This window comes from Teleopsis dalmanni, chromosome 2 (genome assembly GCF_002237135.1).
Source record: "Teleopsis dalmanni isolate 2A chromosome 2, ASM223713v2, whole genome shotgun sequence".
Classification (NCBI taxonomy): Eukaryota; Metazoa; Arthropoda; class Insecta; order Diptera; family Diopsidae; genus Teleopsis; species Teleopsis dalmanni.
Window position 1 is genome coordinate 144,435,564 of NC_051847.1, and position 22,961 is coordinate 144,458,524.

The window sequence follows — 22,961 nt, forward strand, 5'->3', positions numbered from 1 at the left end:
ATATACTAATTTACGCTTTAAATTTAATAATCAAATAATAGAATTCAATGAAAACAAAAAAATACTTAAGTTCTCAAATCAGGTTAATTTAAAATAATTAATAATTAAAAAAAATTGGAATGAAGATATTTATATACGATTAACATTTACAAAAAATTCATATATATTTTTTATATTATATTATATAATATAATATAAAAGTATTACTATATAATATTAATAGTTTCTAATTAAAAAAATATTATGGAAACGTAATTAAAAATTTAATAACTTTAAGTTTATAAAAATAGAATAACTTAAAAAAATCTAAAAATCTTTTAATCAACAATATTCATATATATCAATATACGTACGAAAATTGCGGAAAATAGGCTTATTTATTATTTAAATTATATAAAAAATCAAACAAATAAAGAAATAAAATGAATAACAAAAAAAAATTTTTTTTTTTAAATTTGAAAAAAATATTTTTTGTTTAAGAAACAAGCATTATTAAATAATAAATTTGATTTCAGCTTATATGGTGAAGTTATAAAAAATCATATAATGAAAAATTAAAAATGCATGTCTATCTACATTAGTTTGAAATCAAAAAAAGGAATAAAACCTATTAAAAATAATAATTAGAAAACAACATAATTAAACATTTTTTAATTTTTTAACATGTAACTCTATTTTTATTTAACGGTAACTTACGTTTAACATTTAAAACAAAAAAATTATTAATATAAAACTTCTTAATTATTTACAGTGTTGAAAAGTTTTGAACTAAAAGTATATATTAAAATCAACAAATATTATTTAAAATCTAATTAACGAATAAAAGCAAACTTAAATCTTTCTGTAATAAATTTCGTGCCATTTTGCATTTTTCCGAAAAAAAGTGCTGTTATATAAATTGATATTGAAATGTGACTTAATTTAAATTAAAAAAATTTTGTGATAAAAATATTAAATGATTATTAAACTATTACTATATATTGTACGAGCTAATCACATAAATTAAAAGGGTAAGTCAATGACACAAATAAGTGTGTTAATAAATCTACGTTCATATAAGAAATTCGAAAGTTGCTTTTTTTGTGAAATTATAATTATATATACATATGGTAACATATATGAATATATATATGGATATAATGAACACTTTATTGATCAAATAAAAAAAATAATAAGAAATATATATGCTAAGATATTAAAAACCAAAATTTATCACGATTTGGAGTAATAAATATAATAGGATATAAAAATATAATATTATGAGATAAAATAATCAACAAAAAGAAAATATTTTTATGTATAATGCATATATATTATGCATAAATTAAAATAATAATATTTTTAATGACCTATTATAATTTTATAAGCTCTTAAAAAACGATGGGAAACTATTTATAATATTTATTATAACAGTTATTATAACAGTATTTATTATAACTATTTATAACAGTAATAGACTTATTTCTAGTATCAATATCTAATGCCAATCCCAGTTATTTGTTTAAAATCCGAGTTGTTCATCTATTCTTTAGTTCTTATCGGTGAGTTTGCTTTTTGTGTGCACACAGTACATGTTGCAAATATGAAACGTAATCGTGTTTATTCAGTTTATTAGAAGCATACTAATTTAAAGTAATATCCCCCCGATATTTTGACTTAGATGTACTAGTAGCGTATCCCAAATAGTATTTACCATATTCATTACTTAACAGATTGATATGTATTAAAAAGTAATAGATGATACAATTACTATTATTGAAACGTTTCCGACATCTTTTTAACTTCATTATAAACATTTTGATTAATTAAATTGATTTTTAAAACCTCTTTTTGGCTAAAGAAACTTAATTGCTTTCAATAGAGAACAGTAGTTTTATCGAACAGGAGTAAAATTGCAACAACAAAAATTTTTTCATTATTTGTAATTAATTGAATTTTCGACTGTTTCGAGTATTGAATTCGATACAGCTGTTTCGAGTATTGCCAAACACCCATCATCAGTGGTCTTGGAATTATTTCTTATATATAATTATTCATAAATAATTTTTTTAAGACTGCAAGTACCAAGAGTTGAACTCGTGGCCTGGCAAAATTTGAAGCTTAGTGTCAGTGTTAATAAACCAACAGACCCAAAGCCATATATAATATTTTGACTAATTTTATTTACATTTTTCGAATTTAATGTGGAATGGGTAATATAAATAAAAATAGTTGTAAATACTACATAGGCAAATATAATTTATATAGTCAATCAAGTTTATTTATTATTGATTCATATTTTATATTTTTTTCTCAATTATTTCTTTAATACTATTTTGAAACTTTTTTTTGTTCTATGAACTATAATATTTCAGTTATAAATTCTTACTTAAAACGGCATAATAAGTTATATTAAGTTAGATTATTGAGTTGATCTTAATTATCTATATAGGTCTCTTCGTCCTTGTATAACTGTATAAAATTTAGACGGGTTAAAACTATATCCGATCATAATATGTAATTAAAAATAGACCAATAAATATATAAAATTTACACAACATATGTCATGTCAAAATATATATATGTTCACTCTAGCAGGTATTTAACAATACTCATAGGTTATAATCATTTATTAAATATTTTTATTAAACAATTTGCAAAAAAATCAGTTTATGATTCCAATGATTCATTTCCTTTGTTTCATATAAAGTTTTTTAATCTTGCTTAAGTTTATATTCTTTTACCTATTTTATATTGCTGATGCAGTTAACTATTTTTTTTTATTATGGGTTTTTTTGAAAGTATAAAATTTTTATATTTTATATTTATTATTTTTTTAAGTCAGCAAATTTAGTGTAAAATAAAAAATAATGTTTTAAAAATGAAAGAAAATATAAAAAATTAAATACTGAAAATAAGCACACATATATTGTGTAGTATGTATATAATATTTTCTACATATATTTTCTTCAATATTTTTAAATGCTCATAATATTATTTCTTATTACATATTTGTTTTTCATGTATAAAAACAAATATACATTAAGACTGAAAAGTTTTCGGAAATTCTCATTTAAAATTCGCGCGCTGTATATTTTTCGATATTTTAAGTTTATGTAGTTTGGCAGCACTGTCCTTAATTACTATGCCAAAAATGAGCTCGATCTGTCAGACAGTTCGTTTACGGCAGCTGTTGAAACCAGTTCACCTCAGTAGTGCGTTGCGAAATGTCTTCGACGGTCGTACGACCGTCCTGGAAGGCTTTGTACCACTCATAAACTTGAGTTTTCGATAAAACTGATTCCCCATAAGCCTTTTGTAGCATTCGCAACGATTCTGCACACGAAATTTCGTTCGAAACACAAAATTTGATGCAAACTCTTTGTTCAATATTTTTTTCCATTGTTTTTTTCGCAACGCCCTACTGAGGTGAACTGGTTTCAACAGCTGCCGTAAACGAACTGTCTGACAGATCGCGCTCATTTTTGGCATAGTAATTAAGGACAGTGCTGCCAAACTACATAAACTTAAAATATCGAAAAATATACAGCGCGCGAATTTTAAATGAGAATTTCCGAAAACTTTTCGGTCTTAATGTAGACCTTCACTTTCCCTTTTAAATTTTTATATTGTTTTGTTTTGAAAATTTTATAAACTGCATAAAATTATGTTTAATGTATCTTTATTCAGTTTTATTGCGTTTCCGTTTTTATAGTTTTCAAAAATAGTCGCTCGTTTTTAGTTAAGATAAATGCATATTTATCTGTCCACAAAATATATACTAAATATTTTTTAAATGTGCATACACCATATATATTATATTTGTATATAAGTTTGTAAAAATAATTTATCGTTGGGTGCCAAAAATTATTACAAAACAAAAAATAAATTAAATAAATAAAAATATATTGTACAAGTGTCTACTTCTTGAAGTTTTGTATATCTGCCTTGTTGATGCAAAATTGTTCACAATGTTTTATTTTATTTTATTTATTTTCTTAAATTTGTAGATAATACTTTTAAAAACCGCTAAAATTATAGTTTGTTCTTGACTAAAAAGTAAAAAAATATGTATATGTAGATATATTCGTTGGAATTCTCATAGTGTTAAGATTAAGATTTTTTTTAATTCAAGCTTAAAGGTCATCAACATAATTAAAGTTCATATATGGCTTTGAAGTTTCCATTTTTCTTATTATTTATTATTTTGTAAGTTTTTGCAACATATTTTATGTTTTTATATCCATTTAAAAATATTTGACTGTACAATCATAATATTTCAATATATATATTGTATTCAAAATTTGTTAATTTCACATATACGAGTAAACAATGTTATGTTTATTGAAAAAGTATTGAAATATGTTCACCACATTATGACATATGTCTAATTTAATTCTGTATTGGAACCGTCATTAACTAATATCGAAAAAGGTTTAAAAATTAAGCATAATTAAATTATTAATGAAAGTATTTTTTTTGGCAAATTGCAACTACTTCATATATGCTTGAGTACATGATTTTTGGGAATGTATGTAAGGTTTCTTGAGATTCACTTTTTTCAAGAAGTTCACAAAAAAAATTTCACAATAATGTATTCCACACAAAAGATCAATCAAATGGCAGTTGCAGTGCTCCGCTCCGTTGGGAGGAACCCCGTTCATTCTTATTCCAGACATGATAACTTAAGTTGATATAATATAAGTATTTATATAATATAATATAAGTGGATTTAATATCTACATAGATATTTGGACTACAAGCTTTATAAATGAAACCCTGTAAAATTTAAATCATTGACTTGCGTGTTAACACACAAAGTGAACTTAGTTGGCTAAATAAGTTTGAATTTTTTAAGATTTTAGGTCTGTCATTTTTGTTTATTATATATAAGTAACCATTTCACTTGCAATATTCTTTTCAGAACTATTACATAAACTAAACTATTGTTTATTCTTGTAAGCTTAAACATTATTGTTTATAGAAAACATATTTACTTTAGATCACCTGCAGTCTGCAATCTGTTTTAATGATTTTTGTGCTTGAATTCCACAGAATTCCACAGAACTTGTTCCTATACAAAGGAACAATATGTTTTGATATCGAAGATGTTTGTGCAATCGTGTCTATTAGTAAGTTTAAATAAAAATATTAAATCTGTTTATAACTTAATAAATATTTTTACTGTTTAAATTAAATTTTTAGCAATTATATTTCATTAGACTTAAAAATATATTTTATTAAATGTACAAAATGCCCTGCGCTAATGCACACACGGAATAGGCTCCTAGGAATGTATATTCCTACGGAAGAGGCAATAAAACTCTGTAAAGTAGGTTCTATACTACTTTTTATTGACACAACAGGGCTTAAAGACCTACTCTAAACCCAGAAGGAGGCACCATAGACCCGACGGTCGCAGTACCACATTTCCTAACAATAATAATAATAATGTATAAAATATACACAATATATATAAACCAATTGGAATCAAATAAATAGCACTTATATAACTTATTAAACCCTAATCAAATGCATAACTAATTGTAAAAGAGGCAAGTTATTTTAAGTCATTCGACTTAAAAATATATTTTATATAGTGTATCAAATATACTAATTTTATATATGATCAATTGGAGTCAAAAAAATAGTACAGATATATCCTATTCTGTGCTAGTTGTATGCATAACTAATAATAAAAGAAGTAACTTCAACTTCAAGAGACAACTCGAGTAGAATAATATAATCAAGGATAAACTATATTACCTGCTAACTACACTAAAGTTAATTCGTTGCTTACTAAAAAACAGTAGTGTGTTGTATGATGCAGTACAATGCAGTACGTTATATAAACTAGAGGACTGCATAAGTCTAATACAACCTCAATGTGTGCTATTCGATGAGCATCTGTTGTGTATATAAACTTCTAATACAAAATTTTTGTTAAAAGTACACAAAAAAATTTGTTTGTGAATTGAATTTTGTTTATATTAAAACAACACAGTTGAAACATTTCTAAGAATATTATAATATTAATTTTATTAATAACAGTAAGAAACTCTTCCTCCCATAATAATTTTCATACTTCTCCATAAAAAACAGAAAATTTAAATTTTTGCATTTTTACTATGACCAATCATTTTTCAAAAAAAACAAGTCATAAAATAAAACTTCCAAGCTAAATAAATCTATTTCTATATATATCTATTCTCAATTAGATTTTTTATATTTTAATATTATTTATATTATTGAATTTAATTAATACGTATATATTTTTTTAAAACAAAAAAAAAAAATGTTATGTATATATTTTTAAACATTTTTTTTATTTACATATTTAAAGTGGATTTGTGTCAGACAAGAAACAAGCCGTGGGTTGGTAGAAAAGTGCTTTAAAATATCGAAAACAAAACAAAGCGAAAGAAAATAAAAACAAAATAAAATAAATTAAAAATACAAATTTAATTTGAATATTTAAATATTAAAATAAAAAAAAAAAACTAAGTATTAATAATTCAAGTTCAGGTACTATAGTATCATCATCCATTGAAAAAAGATATATATTATTCAATGGTGTTAGTCTTAGCGCCAGCGAGTCTCAATATAAATAAATTTTTTTTCAACAAAGCGCTACACATTTGGTTAAGCATATGTTTTCAACAGATTGAAAGTTTTAATCTTAGATTGAAAATTTTTTTATAAAAGTTATTTAATGCTGCAAATATATGTTGTATATTATATTTACATATATAATACATTATATTTTATATATCTGCTCATATAAATACCCAGTATTCTGTTCATTGTTATGGAAATCCGGAGGACCCCTAAGGAAAACACCATTCTGCTGATATTAGTAACCAGCATAGTCTTTTTCGTTATGATAGTTGCGGGTATCGTACGAACACATATTTTACTATAATTATGTTGAATGGGTTGCGGAAGTATCTCATAGACCAGCATTGTCTTTATTGTCGTTGTCAAGAAGAGAGTCGATGTGGAAGTGATCTCGGGTGCCGTAACAAAACCAACATTTCTTTTATCATTATAGCAGTCTTCTTGTGTACTTTAAAGTCTTTTATATAAATATAGCTAGGTAAAATGAATCCCGCAAAAATTACATAGACTCGACCGGCCATGCTTTGCTTGTGTACGTAGAACATCGGCGAAATAAGAGATTCCATTTTGTTTCCCGTCTATACTCTTCTCTACACATATGAGATTATTTAAACATATTGCAAAGTAAAATAAGAAACTAACAATAATTTCACCAGTAAGTTCCTGTCTTGGATTTTTTTATGAGTTTTTAAAAATATTCTGTTAAATTTTTTTGGTCTATTATGTAGAGTACCTGATATTTCCACAGCTCACAGGACTAAGTGTGGCATTGTATGTTGCAAAATAACGCAAAAAAAAAAAATTTTATCAGGAAATTATTCCCTTGCGTGAACTTTCATATGTTTTTGATTTTCTTATTTATTCACAAGTTGTATGAAAATCATTCGGTTTTCGAAGCGCATGTGCAAAAAACTTAAATATAGTGAATGCATTGATGAATGGCTAAAATGACTCATTTAGGTTCTTTGTACCGTACTGGGCTTTGATGTGAAAAATTTAAAAGCTAGTAAAGCGATTGTAGTTCAACTGAATTTCCCTTTGAATTAATTTATTTTAATTTCGTTATGTCGCAACAGAATTGGGATCGTATGAAAATTTTTCTTATTATATTAAATCTTTTTTAATTTTATTAAAACACAACTGTTTAAATTTTTGTATATTTATTTATCTATCATATTTTTAAACTCAATTGCATCATATAAACCATATACAGTTCTCATAGCTTCATTATTAAGATATGTGTTGATTGGCTTTGTAGATAATATTTTGTTATTTTTACCAAATCCTTAAATGAAGAAGTAAATCATTTTATTAATAAAAAAAAATTATGCTTAGCTTAAGTTCAAGTAAATTACAAAATACTTCAAGCAACTTAACCTACTTCTGTGTTTGCAACTGAATTTCCTAAACAGTAAATTCCACCCACAGTACTCTTCCACAGTACTTTTTAATATTTGCTTAACTTTTATTTATTTTTACTTACTTGATTTATTAAATTTGCATTGAACAATTACGGAAATAACTCACGTATTTTAATAGCCATTCTGCTACGTTATTTACTTATTTACTTATTTTTTACGACATTTAATTCTTTTAAAGTTTAAATTGATTTCATTTAAATAAGAAAGCCTTTATTTTTTACTAAAAGTACGAGTATCTTCCTGCCTGTTGTTTACGTAGTTGCAATCTTTAATGTATCCATTATGATGCTGCGAGCCATGTTATTAAGGTTTTTTCCGCTTTAACAATTTTTTTCTTACGAAATTTACATATTGATAAATGCTGTTTCAACAATGAAATTGTGAGCTTATAGTATTAATCTGAGTATTTATTATATGAATATACATAGTATATGTATTTTATATAAGCCGGTTAAAATAATTTCATTTAGTCATGATAAAGAGAGCGTAGGTTTGTAAGTTTTAATACATTATTTTTTATCTGTGCCTATAAGTTTCATTAAAACTTTTTTCTACTTATATGTAGACATAAGTAAGACCATATATTAAAAAAATGAAAAATTTTAATTTTTTTATTAATTAAATTTTTTGTATTTTTATTCTATATTTTATTTTTTTTATTTTACAATTTTTGAAATCCTTTTTACTTATTATTTTTTTAAATATTTTAATGTTTTAACAATATTTTTCATGTGACGTTTTATTAATATATATAAAATTTGTTTTTTGTGTTTACCATATTATCCTAATTTTATTTCTAAATAAAATTAATTATTTTCTTGATTAATTTTTATTTTGGTAATTTTTACACAGTGTTGTTGTAATTTTTTATTTTTAATTAATGTCATAATAAATTAAATTCGTTAAATGTTTCGAAAATATTTTATTATATTTAATTCTGAGTAGATATGTTAAGCAATATTTATTTTTTAATTTTATAATACTTCAGTTTCCCTGAAGATGACTGTCGAAAACAGTCGAAATACTGGAACAATTATTTTTAATAAAATATAAACTTTTTTTAAATATAAATAATAAATTATAGTGTTTTTTGTTTCTATTTAAATTTGAACAATTAGCCCGTTATTAAATTATTATAATAATTTTTTTTGGTCACAAATAAAAGTATTAAATATTTTATATTTTTAAACTCTTTAGAGTTTAGATCAAATTGTTTAAATATTTATTTCCTGATAATGTTCTGATATCAGAAACTTTCAAATAAATTTTGATGAATGTATTTTTTTTAGATTTATTGGAATCGTTTGGTCACAAAATAAATAATATTTAATAATTTTTGATAAAAATTATTTCTTTGTATTTAAAATTGTTAGGTTGAAGAATTTTACACAGCGTGCTAGAAATTTGTTGGGTATTCTTAATTGTTTCTTCGAGTCCAATTTCCTCCATTAAATGTAATAATGAACCAAACTCTTCATTTTTGCTTTATGATTATTTTCCGTTTCCTTTTATTATTTAAACATTGAAATAAATATATAGCATAATTTTAAAACATTTATTTTATCAAAATTGTTAATATATTAAAGATTTCATATTTTTCTTTGATTCTCTATCTACTACATAAATATAATAGTTTTTTTTATTATAAATTATTTACATTGTTCTTTTTCATTAATTTTCTACATTTACCATATTTTAAAAATTCTTGGTATTTGACACATTTTTGAAAATTATTAAAAATAATATTAAATAAATAAATTTCAAATTAATATTTTTGTATATATATTTTGTATATTCTCTTTAAAAATATTTTTCAATTTCATTTAATTTCGTAATTTTCATTTTGTTTTAATGTCACACTTTTTGCAATTTTCTGTCTAGTCTGTTTGTTAATTCTAATAAAGCAGACGAGACATACGTTTTAAATTTTAGATTCTATTTTCAATGAATTTTTGCATTCTTTTTCTTCAAAACATTTTCTGTTAACATTTTAAATATTTTTAATTTATTAATTTTGCAAGATTTAATTTTTATTTCTTTGCAATTATATTTTAGCTACGTTCAGTTTTTAAGCTGTGAGTTGAAATTTTTTATTTATTTATACATTATATATATGTTTATTATTTTATATATTCGCACAATTATGTCAAAATATTGATTAAAGAAGTTAATATTAATTGTTAACAGAAAATTAATATTGATATTACTTGTTATTGACTTTTAAATGTTATGAACTCTTTATGAGTTTTGTAAATTTGGACAGATCTCCAAAAAAAACATAATAAAAACACAATTTGTGTGAATACTGCCGTATAATTTGTAAATAAATTGATGAAAACAAGTGAATGGAAAATATTGCTATAATAAGTAAGAGTGTCAAATTCAAATAGTATGTTTCATACTGTATACAAATTACCAAAAGTTATTTAAAAAATTATAAATACGTACATAATAGGTGTTATTTTTTATAAAGTGTTATATTCTACGGTTTGTTCCAACTCAAATAGCTGTAGTACTTTATTTGCATAACAATTAAATATTGTTAAGATGTTTATAATTTTATTATTTTGTATATACACATATACATATATAAAAGATATACGCTTCATTTGAATACATATTTTTGTTTTTTATTTTAATTTTTAATGTTTTAAAAATAATTAAAACATTTAATTTTTAATGTTTAATGTATTATTATTGTTAGGTGACCGTTTCTGAGTTTAGAGTAGTTCTCAAAGCCCTGTTGCGTCAATAAAAAGTAGTATAGAATCTACTTTACAGAATTTTATTGCTTCTTCCGTAAGAATATATATTCCCAGGAGCCTATTCCGTATGTGCATTAGCGCAGGGCATTCTAACAGGACATATGTGGCCGTAATTTTTAATAACTTTAGGTATTATTTTTTTCAACTAGCTACGTTAACTCATTACTTCATACCTCAAGTGATATTATTACCATATTTGAAGGCTTATATGTTTATTTGTCTTTTATTGTGAAATGTTAGTCTAAATTAATTCAATAAGCAGTTTTAAATTTTGCTTTTTGTTAAGTGCTAAATAGATGAGCAATATATTTGATATAGATTGTTCTAGTCCTTCTACCAGAGTACATTCCTATTGATCTTTGTTGCATGAACTAAATCAGAAATAAATTTTTCAATATTTATGATACCATAGCTTGCATTAACATAAAAACTGTTCTTATAACTTGATTAAATTAAGGAAAATAAAAATAAATACAATCAAGTATAAACATACAACGCAACCTTAAAGTTATCAATCTAAAATATGATATATAAGAGAAATATTTGTATAAAAAACACTCATACGCCACAACTGTAGTTTATTTTAAAATATTATAAATAAGTGTATTTCAGTGCATATTAGGATTAATTAAAACTTGTTCTAAGTTACACAATATACTAATTAAGCAATGAAAAATATTTTATGAATGATATAATATTTGTCAGTATAAAACATAAACTAACTAATCATAATAAATTATTAATTTTGTTGCTATCATAGACAGCAAATACTAAACATAGCAGAATAAATAAACTATTGCTTATTATAAATAATAAAATAAACTATTTTATAACGAAGTACTTATCCTTTTAATTTGATAGATTAAGCAAAACTTGTTACTTTTACATCAGCAATTTAAATAACTAATAAAATTAATATCTTAACTGATTGATTATTACAGAAATTCCTTTAAAATATATTAAGATGTGGCATAAAAAAAAGCATTTTAACTATATCTATATTACTATTTGAACTTACTTCAGAACCAGTACATAATGCGTCATGAGTTTACTATTTTATAGTACTTTTCTACATTTAAATAAAATTTAAATTGCACAAACTATACTACATAACTCAAAATGCTAATGATTTGTAGGTGTTATTGCAAAAATCTTGTAGATAATTTGTTATAATTATAATTATAAAAAAATTCTTATTTTACTGCACCCATATACAATCATATCCGCGTAAAAATATTTATACATACCTTACGATAAATATGATCTGCTTGAATAAATGACAATAATAAGGTAAACTCTTGTTTGCAATTAAGGTGCAGAACTTAGGTCAGTTAAGTTGTCAATTTCTGTTACCAATATACATTTTTATGATAAAACAAGTTGAACAAGTTAAATATGATACCAACTGATATGACTTGAATTCATTTTGTTATTTTTACTATTTTTATTTTATATATACAAAAATGATTACAGTGAACATATTTATCAACAACCGGTAACTCGTGCAAATATTATAATATAATAAAAAAATAAATATTATGTATTCTTAAAGATTGTTGTTTTCTTTAATTACAATAAACAATTATTACAAATGTTAAATATACTGTTCAAGTGTAAAATAATTTTAGAGTAAAGATAGGTATTTATTGTCATATAAAATATCAAATTTTACTACTTGATTAGGTTGAGTACTTTTTATGGAACCAGTTTCTTATTGTTTTGATAATTTTAATAGATTTACTTCCGTCATTATTTATTTTATCATAGAAATGAAATAACAATTTTAATACTTTATGTGTGTATATTAGATGTTTGTTATATACTGTAAAATTTTGCTCATAAATTATTATAACATACAATATTTACGCAGTTTAAAATATAATAAATTCTTATCATTTTACATAAAGCATAGATATCTTAATTTTTGGATTAATCTTATATAAATGAAATAATTATAATTATTAAATAAAGAGGTTTTTCGATCAGAAGTGAACTACAACAACAAAAATTCATTTTATATTATTTCAATTAATTAAATTTTTGGCTGACCATACAGCACAAAATAGTTCTTGTATTTAATTATTCGTAAATAGTTTTTTGAGACTGTAAGTATCAAGGGTCGAACTCGTGCCCTACCAAATTTGAAACTCAGAGTCAGTGTTTATTAATCAACTGAATCAAAGTCTTACTTGACTTTTATGTTCGCACATTTTTCTGGAGTTTTAGTTAATTGGCTATGAAAGGTTATTCTACATAAACCATTTGTAGAATAATTGAATTAATTAATTGTATTTTTATTTTTAATTGTTAAATTTCAATATTATTCTGTTTGTAGACTTTGTATTTGTTGTATACAAATATATATAGCTTTCTCATGTATAGAACATAATCTAGGGACGTAGTACTGAGAAAGTCATGCTAATGTTACTCCAAGATTCGTAGTGACGAGACTAAAATATTTTGTAAATATAAGTTGTTATTTATCGTCATATTTTTCTAACGGAAGTGACTATTAATTAATTAATTAATTAATTATTTTATAATAAATAAATAAATATAATTAATAAAAAATTTTTATCTAAACATGACCAAAAATTTGACTCTATAGGAAACTTAATATTGTTTAATTTTAAATCAGAACATATGCTTAAAATAATTATTGTCTAGAAATTTTTTTTGAATTTTAAAGTTCAAACATTAAACATTAAAATGACTTACACCATTATTTTTTATTTTCAAAATATTTTTCGAGTTCGTTAATGCGATTAAAAATATTTAAGTTTTCTTGCTTAGTCATTATTTGTATATGGGATTAATTTATTTAAATTTAATCTAATGGTTTTTTTAAAAAGAATATTTGTAATAAAAAGCTGTAAGACAATTAAAAAATCCAAATAAGAATGAATAAAAATTCAGTAATTTATTTAAAAAAAATTTAAGTAAAATAAAAAAGAAATTATTATTATATTCTCTCATACAATTTTGGAAGTTCAATGCAACAAATTATTAGAATTATTTTGTTTTTTTTATATATTTTTTCATATTTTTTTCATTATTTTTTTAAATTATGCATAAATTTTAGTGTTCATAAATTTTTTATTTTACTAATTTTATTTCATAGTCAATTTGTTTGCAAATCATGTTGGCGTAAGAATTTTTATTAAAAATATGATGTCGCGCATATAAAATAGTTTTAATTTGGTGTACATATATGTAAAATTAAAACCAAATTATTAATAATAAAAATTATTTTTATATTCTTAAATAAATTCAGCATTTAATTAAGTTGGAATCATTTGGATTTTATTTATTTTCTAGTACCATAAATTTTAAAATTTAGTATAAAGTGCATATGCGACCCATAAATTTACTTTTTAACTCAGTTCCAAAAAAAAAAAAAACATAAAAAAATACTAGACAGTTATTTGATTTCTTCTTATATTTTTTTCAAAACTTAAAGGATTATATTTCAATTAATGATATATGTAAAATATATTTTAAGATTTGTATTTGTAGTGAATTAAAAATTAATAATTTATTCATTTATTTATTTGTGAGTTAAATATAAATTTAACTAAAATTAATTTTAAGGTTAACTAAGAATGAGAAACTGGATTACTAGACCCTTCGCCCTAAAAAAAAATTAGTAATTTTTTTTTGCGTTTATATTAAAAAAGTATCCTTACTTCCCTCTAAAGGCACTGGTTAGATAAAAAAATCCGTTGTAGCTACCTTAACCTTTGACATCTCAAATCTAATAATAATATCATATACCTTACACACATATACATATCTACTATGTATGTAATATCTACTAGATTTGCACTAGATTTAAAATACTTACCAAAGTTAATATTATAATTTTAGCATTCTTATAATTAAAACAGTATTATTAATAGATAGGTGCGTTTTATTAATATACAACGAGTGCTAAAAAAATTTAATTCAATTTAATCTGCAATTAGGAGCGCCAATGCATGTATTATTATCAATAAAATTTTAATTATTTTTTTCAAAAATCTTAATAGTACATTTTTATGAAATTTAGTAAGGCACTAAAAACAATCAGATTATAGGTACATAGAGTTGGTACATGTATCTAACTCTTGATAACATTACGAATAGCTAAGTTTGTATATCTGCAAATCTTGATCTACAAGTATTTCAAAGCCACTGGCTTATGTGCGTTAATCAGCCATAGAAAATAATTTAAATAGAATGAGATAATTTGATAGTAGAAACCAATTCATAAAATTAGTTCGCAAAAATTCAGTAAAAGTTTTTTACAATAATTAATATTGGATCAAGATAATTATATAATTAATACAGTTCAAATTTTTATTATTATAATTTTCTATAAAAATGTTGTGTTTTAAACATATAAAAATGTTCTAAAAAAAAAATAAACTTGATATGATTCCACTACTAGTAACACAGCCAAATTGATTTATTTCGTACATCAAATTAATTATATTTAGATTTAAATATAATGAAAAAAGTATTTAACCTATATAAAAAAAATATAATTATTTTTTAATAAGAAGAATTTGATTACACCTCAATAATTTTAATTTCAATAAAAATTTTTTACTGCTTCCTTCTATAATTAAATATTTTTTTCCAAAAATAATTTTTGTAATTAATGATTTTGTACTTACCAATCAATTTAATACTCTAACCTGTTTTTTAAGCTTTTTGTAATCAATTTGTTTTTTAATATAAGATTTAAAAACAGATGAAAAAATAAAGATTACAAATTTATAATTTTTTACATTCTAAAAATTTGTATTATATTATATTTTTTATAATACTATTATAATAATATTTTTATAATTATAATGTATTTGTTTCTAAAATAGTATCTTCCAAAGTAATGCTTATAAAAATCATTTTTGAAATCTTTCATTATACTTGTGAAATAAGTATTGAAAGTATTAAATTTATTGAGAAATAAAATTATAGACTATATATTAAACATAAAATTACATTTTGTAATTGTTTTTTTTTTCTAAAATAAAAGAAAATTAATTTTATTATTGTTATTCGATACTTGAAACATGACTGACAATAGCGATAATGACCGCACATATGAACCGCAATATATAATAACAAAATCGTATATTGTATAAAAAATAATTATTAATAAAGTTAAATCCAAAAAGCATTGATCATACCTAGTCTGACTGATAGCTTGATAGATACCCAAGTTCAATGACATAAAAAAATGTATTAATTTTTTCAAGTGTAAAATTACTTCATACTCTGCATATATTGTCGATACTAGTACACAATGCAGTTTCGATTTTCTTGCAATGGTGGCTCGATTATTTCACATTACTTATTTGTTTATTTATGTACCCATATAGTAATATTAGAAATATGCAATAAGATACTTAACCTATATAATGAAATATTTCGATTATTAATTATTGTAATTAAAGATAACATAATTTGAATTTACATATTATTTAAAAATGTCAGCCTTACTTTATTGTGTATGGATTTGACTTTATATTTTTAAAAAATTTTTTGAAAAAAATTATAGAGAAAAGTCCAATATGCAAAAAAATTTTTATTACAATGCTGAATGTACCGCTTCCAAATTTTTTTATATCAGCATAATTACATAATATTGATAATATTTTTTAAAAATAAATTTGAAATAAAGAATGCAAATCACAAGCTGTGAGAAAGAACAAAGCAAGTTTATTAATTACAAAAATAAAATAAAAAAATTTTATTTGAATTTATATGAAGCAATCAAATTGTCAAACGAAGTGATTTATCAACACTTCAGTTATACAGTTGAGTAATGCCCAGTACCCCCATTGTCAGTTTTGGAAATATTGACTTTGTGACTTTACAATTATAAGAATGCTTTTTTATAAGTGATTTCATAATCTCAATCTTCTTCGATTTAAATGTAAAATAAGTTCTGAATCTTTATTTGTATCTATAAGAATTTTATATGACATACAAAAACAATAAATAAGTGGTAAAAATTTCATTACATTCTATGAATTTTTTGCTGAAGTCGTTGTTAAAGTCATAATATTTTCATATAGTATATAATGAAATGCAACTTAAAATAATTATTTAATAAAGAAAATCATATAACATTAAAATATAAGATGAAAATTAAAAATATATAATTATTATTACGGTAATAATTTTTCGATGTAATAATAGAATTAAAAAAACAAAATTTAAGTGAGGTTAATACCCTACTCGACTAAGTGAATATTCTGAGGACTTAAATATAAACATTTCCTATAACATTTCGTAATTATTAAAGCAGCAGTGGAAGTTTTGAGTATTATTTTAAATACTTCCACTTTAAATATAATGTATATTACTAGATCAATTAGTAAGGCTCGACACTAAATTCAAGTAACACCACTCATACATATACTATATATGCGTGTTACTATCTTTAAATGTGCCAAAATAATATGGTACTTCGATCATGATTTGCAAGACAGTGAAAGAAAACAATTTCGTATTCTGATCAAACCATTGATTAATAATATTTATTGTAATGAATAAGTTTTTTAATTAATGATTGAATATTGTTTTTTACCGACAATATGTCCGTATATTGCAGTTTTGGTGAGTTTTGAAGAAGTGATGATAAGTTTGATTTGCAACAAACTGGCTTCATATATCAAATATAAAAGTGTTACTACCTAAAGACAATATCCTTCATCGCATCACAAGTTGTTGGAGACTCGTCTATAGTATAATATTTAGGCTGTAAGTATCAGGATTTGAACTTTGTGCTAGAGTTTTAATAAACGAAGACAATTTATTTTCCATTTGCGTTATTCAAATTTCGTTAGACCAAAGACATAAACCACGGCTATATAAATTTACTTTACACTTTTGAATTACGAGTATTTCATTTTTAAATTTAAATAGTGTTGTTTGTAAAAAAATAATTTAACTGCATATTTGCTTTTTACCTTCAATGCATATTTGCTTTAAGTTTCTTCCATTCTGCAGACCTGCTTGAAGAGTTTCGTATATGTTTGAGTTTCTATAGTCGCTTTATCGATAAAAATACATAAAGTACATTTATGTACTCACGGCAGGGCATGAGCTCAACTATTGGTACTTGCAGTCTCGAAAAATCAGTTTATGAATAATAAATATACAAAATAATTTTAAGACCATAGATGATGGGTATTTGGCAATACTCAAAACAGCTCTATGGTCAGCCAAAAATTTAATTAAATAAATAATATAAAAAGAATTCTTGTTGTTGTAGTGTATTACTTTTCGAAACCTCTACAGTAGTTCCAATTTCTATCTTTAAGTAAATATGAGAATAGATAAAAAGGTTTTCTCAACTTTTGTTTATGATTAGTCTATAATAAGAGTTTTTAACAGAAATGTGCAGAAATAAAGATTCAATTAATTTACTAAATACAAATAAAGTGTATTCATCTAATGTTTTCTAAAATTACTCTTGTTTAACATTAATTATCCATTTTAAAACGAATAAATTTTTATCCATAAAAAGCTTAATGGGCAATGCATATATAGTAAGCAGGGAGCTTTGAACTGCCATAATTAATGTTTTTTATTTTTATAGTTTTGCGGTTAAAAGCACGTCTTAAGTGCGGTTTCTCTCCAAGTATCGATTTCGTTTGTTTACAATATTTATATAGATTATTTAAGCAAATATCTATTTTTATAGTAGATATGTGTATGCTTTATATATGAAGAGGAATGTGTGTTAACTTGTTTATAGATGTGTTTTATTTAAACTTATATACGAATTTGGTTTAGTGATTGCTTCTTATGTGTTTGAGCATTCATTTATTTTTATTTTTATACATTTTGCTTTGATTTTATGTTGACAACATTATTTACCATTTGTAGATTTAAGTTATCTTGTATCTGTACGGTTAAGTTTGTTTATCTGTCCGTCCATCTGTCTTTCTGTCAATTTATTTGTTTATTTGTTTTTGTTGTATTTGTTGTATTTGGCTTCTTGCGTGCTTGCTCACATTTTTTAAAATTTGTCTTAAAAGCGAAAGTTAAATACACTTAACTTGTGCTCTACCCCCAGTTCAGCTAGAAAATCAAATTTACTTTAGTCGCTGACGTGAGCTTCAAGTAGAGCTGGCCTCAGGTAGTTCTTAATAATACAAACTCACAAATGCAGTTTATTTGTTGTTATTTGATTGCATTATCTTAATATTGGGTTATTTGCTGGTTTCAAAATATGTTTGCAATTTAAATACAACATCTTTTGCTCGAAACATACAAGGTGCAGTTCAACTTAAGTGCTTCACTTTTGTTTAAATTATATTTGTTTTTTTTTTAATTTTTTTAATATAAGCTCTTTTAAAATTAAAGATAGTTTTAAGGTGTAGCATAATTTCAAATCATTTTACTTCATCTGTGGTTAATTCAAAGAATTGGTAAATTTCTACGATGAAAATAAAACGTTTGTTTGAAACTTTGAAAGCATTTAGATAATAATTATTATTTAAGTACCTGCATTAAAACTTAGGCATCTAAAGCTTACTTAAACATAGCGTGAGACTTAAGTTTCCAGATTATTGGGTTCTGGATTATTGCCATAAATGAATAGAGCAAATTGTTAGACATTATACTCAACTTTTTACAAACTCATTTTTATTAATATTCCATCTGACAAATATTTAGGAGTAAATGCAATAAGTTTACTGAAAATTTTATATGATAAATAATTCACAGAGTATAGAATATATTTTTAATATTTAAAAAGTAAAGGTTTTTTTAAAACCAACTATTGTAATCTCTTTTAAAAAATAGCATACATTACATATTAAAAATATGCAAATATGAGTTTCATTTATTTGTATATATTACTGTTGATAGTGAAATAAATATTTGTTTGATTTCGATGCCACACCAATCGATCATATGTAACAATTATGCAAAAAAATGATTTAATAATTTAATAAAATGTCTATAATGTATTTTTATCTAAATATGCAAATTTTTCAGTTGGTGTTTGATGCACCTAAAAGGCACGTGTGTTGGTTTAATGCTCCGATGGATTTGCGATCTGATAACAACTTCATATGCATATTTAATTACATATTTTCTATATGACTATAATCTTAATAACGATAAAATAAAGGCTAGTAAAATAATGAATAATAAAATATACGAAGAATTCTACATAAACAAATATATAATTTGTGAGTAATGATGTTTAAAATTTGTGTTACTTTTCAACATTATTTATTTATTCTGTTGAAGAATATTGAGAGCATTATTCAAAAAGTTTAAATACATTAGTAAAAATTATATTAATATAAACTCAAGAAGAATTGGACGAAGAAGAATTGGATCATCATAACCACAGTTAGAATAGCTATATTTTGTTACTCACAGACTGTTTTAAAAAATGGGAATTCAAAGCTGTAGTCAGAAATACAGATAGAAGAGTAGTAAAAGAAATTTATAATTAAAATGTTTACGTCTTAATAATATAAATGAATAATTATTTATTATATAATTATAATTAAATTAATATATTAAAAATTAAATAATTATTTTATAAAATAATTTAAAAAAGTTCGAGTTTATAAAATGATATTTTGATGTTGATACTTGATTTTAAAGTAATCTAAATCAATTGTACAAGATATATAAAATGGTATGAAAAATACAAAAAAGTAGTAGAGAAGTAAAGATTGAAATCCTTAAACACTTTATAACGTTAATTGTACTGTATATCTTCTAATAAAATTCGCGGTGTATTATGTTTAAAAAAAATAAACATGTAATAAAAATTGATTTTCTTTATAATAGAAAATTTAATAATTTACATAATTAAATGATTCATCGTAACTGTTGTATTTTTTACTAATATTATTGTCCGCACCAATTGTCAGGTCTTAGCGTAGCTATTAATTCCATCTTTCACCTAATCAAATTCTACTAATATTGTGTCAGAATCGGTCCAAGTACACACTAAGTACATATATGTACTGTATATATACAAAAAAGACCAATTGCATCGTATAAAGATACGATATTTAGACTAATACCCGATTAATATTTAAATAGACTGCATTGATCGTCTGGATATTGCTATTACAATCGGTTGAATCAATAACTGATAATACTTCTTAATATTTACTTGAAATGATTGTTCAAAATTTCGATATTCAACATTATTAATTGATTTTTAAATATTATAGTTGCTTTACTACTCATATATAGCAATTATTAATTTTATTGATATAAACGACTAAATTATTTCCTAGTTCTAGGTATAAATAAGTGTTGATATAAGCAGTGCTTCCTTATTATCTTTTCGTCTTAATCTCAAAGCTCAAGTTATTTCAGAAAATGAAGTAACTTCTGAATAATAAGATCCATGATTGCAAGTTTTTGCACATAGTTTTTTATCTGCTCAATCTTATACGATGTCACTCTTGTCAATTAATTGATTTTTTAATATTTTCAATCTTTTATCATTTTATTTTCTCTCAGTTTTCATTTATTTGTTTATTTATTTTTTTTTTATTTTTTTTTTTTTAGTTATTTTTATCTGATTTTTTTTGTTAGTAACAACTTGTAATTCTTCATTTATTTTTTCAAACTCATAATGAAGCAATCTCATTGCGCAATGATCGAATCTATTGCACATGTTTATCTATTAAAATTAATGTTGTTGTTGCTTTTTCAAAATACAAAAAAATAATCATAGTTTTCTATGTCAATGTCATGGTGACAATATTTTCAATTTTGGAAATTAATCAAACTTTTATTTGGTTGATTTATTTGTAAATAAATTTTTATATGTTTGATGACATTATACCCGTATGTATATCAAAAAAAATTTCTTGAATTATAGAGATAAATGTATTTATAAATAACACTTTTAGAAAAATTTTAACTACGTTTTTAAATTGTACATTTTTAAAAATATATGTATTTAACAATAAATATATTAATATTTTTTAATTTGTTAACAATTATTGAATAAATTAATAAATAAGAAAAAATAACATTACAATATTGCATACATTATTACATACAATATTCGGTTTCATTATATGGTGGATCTTCTGTATTCAACAAAATAGTTTTTAAGTTTTAGTTATTTAATCTCTAAAAAAATTTTGTTCTTCCCAAACATTTTGTTTGTCATTATTAAAAGTGATTTTCGCTGGTTCGTCACTAATTTTTTTAAAAAATTAAAAGAATAGTATTGAAATTTAACAATTAAAAATAAAAATATAATTAATTAATTTATTCCATTATTCTACAGCTGATTTATGATTTCGTTCTAATATAAATACAGCAAGTGAAATTGTTAATGAAAACTTTCATAGCAAAAGTAACAAAACTCCAGAAAAATATGCGAACAAAAAAGTCAAGTACGGCTTTGAATCAGTTGGTAAAGCTGCGCTGACTTTGAGCTTCACATTTGGCTGGACGCGAGTTCGAATCCTGGTAATTGCAGTCTCAAAAATAATTATTTTCGAATAATTAAATACAAGATTTATTTTCAAGACCACTGATGATCGATATTTCGCAATACTCGAAACAGCTGTATGGTCAGCCAAAAATTCAATTAATTAAAATAATATAAAAAATAATATTTTTGTTGTTGTAGTTCACATAAGTTGTATATAATAAATTTGAAGCGATGGATGTGTAAAGTACAATTGTATTTCAATTCTTCTTCTTCTTAGCTTGATCAAACGCGAGTTAGTGTCTAAAGCATTTTCACTTAATACTTTCTGTGATCATATGGTTAATCCACTGTAAAGAGCTCCATTGAATTCTGATAATAAGTTGTTGAGTTGATTTTATAGAAGTGTACTTTAAAGCCCAGCATATATTCTTGACAGAATATATATTGCATTGGATTTGAAAGAATGTTTTTCTGTGTGCTTTGACAGTTTCGAACAATTTTAGTGCTCTGCCTTTGATATACTTTTGCACACTCTTGACCTCATGTCTCTGAGTATGTCTTCATTTCTAATGTACCATGGATCTTAGTACAATATTCCGATAAGTTTAGAGTTTTCTAATGGTATATGAAAATGATCTAATTATATGCTCATAAAAAAGAATTTTAGTTTTGATATTCAATTTTTCTTGTGTTAATGGTTTAAGAAGTATTCAAATCTGAACATATATAATCAATCAAAACTGCAAT

The 22,961-nt window shown here is 23.2% G+C and overlaps 1 protein-coding gene across 4 annotated transcripts in view; it reads left to right on the plus strand.

Annotated features, from left to right (window-relative positions):
- Nucleotides 1-926: 926 nt before the first annotated feature.
- LOC119677503 (nuclear receptor coactivator 7-like) overlaps nucleotides 927-22,961 on the plus strand; it is a 116,248-nt gene continuing 94,213 nt past the window's right edge. For all 4 annotated transcript variants that reach the window (XM_038088871.1, XM_038088872.1, XM_038088873.1 and 1 more), the window contains exon 1: nucleotides 927-1,010. The gene's annotated coding sequence lies outside the window, so the exon portion shown is untranslated. The remainder of the gene's footprint in view (nucleotides 1,011-22,961) is intronic.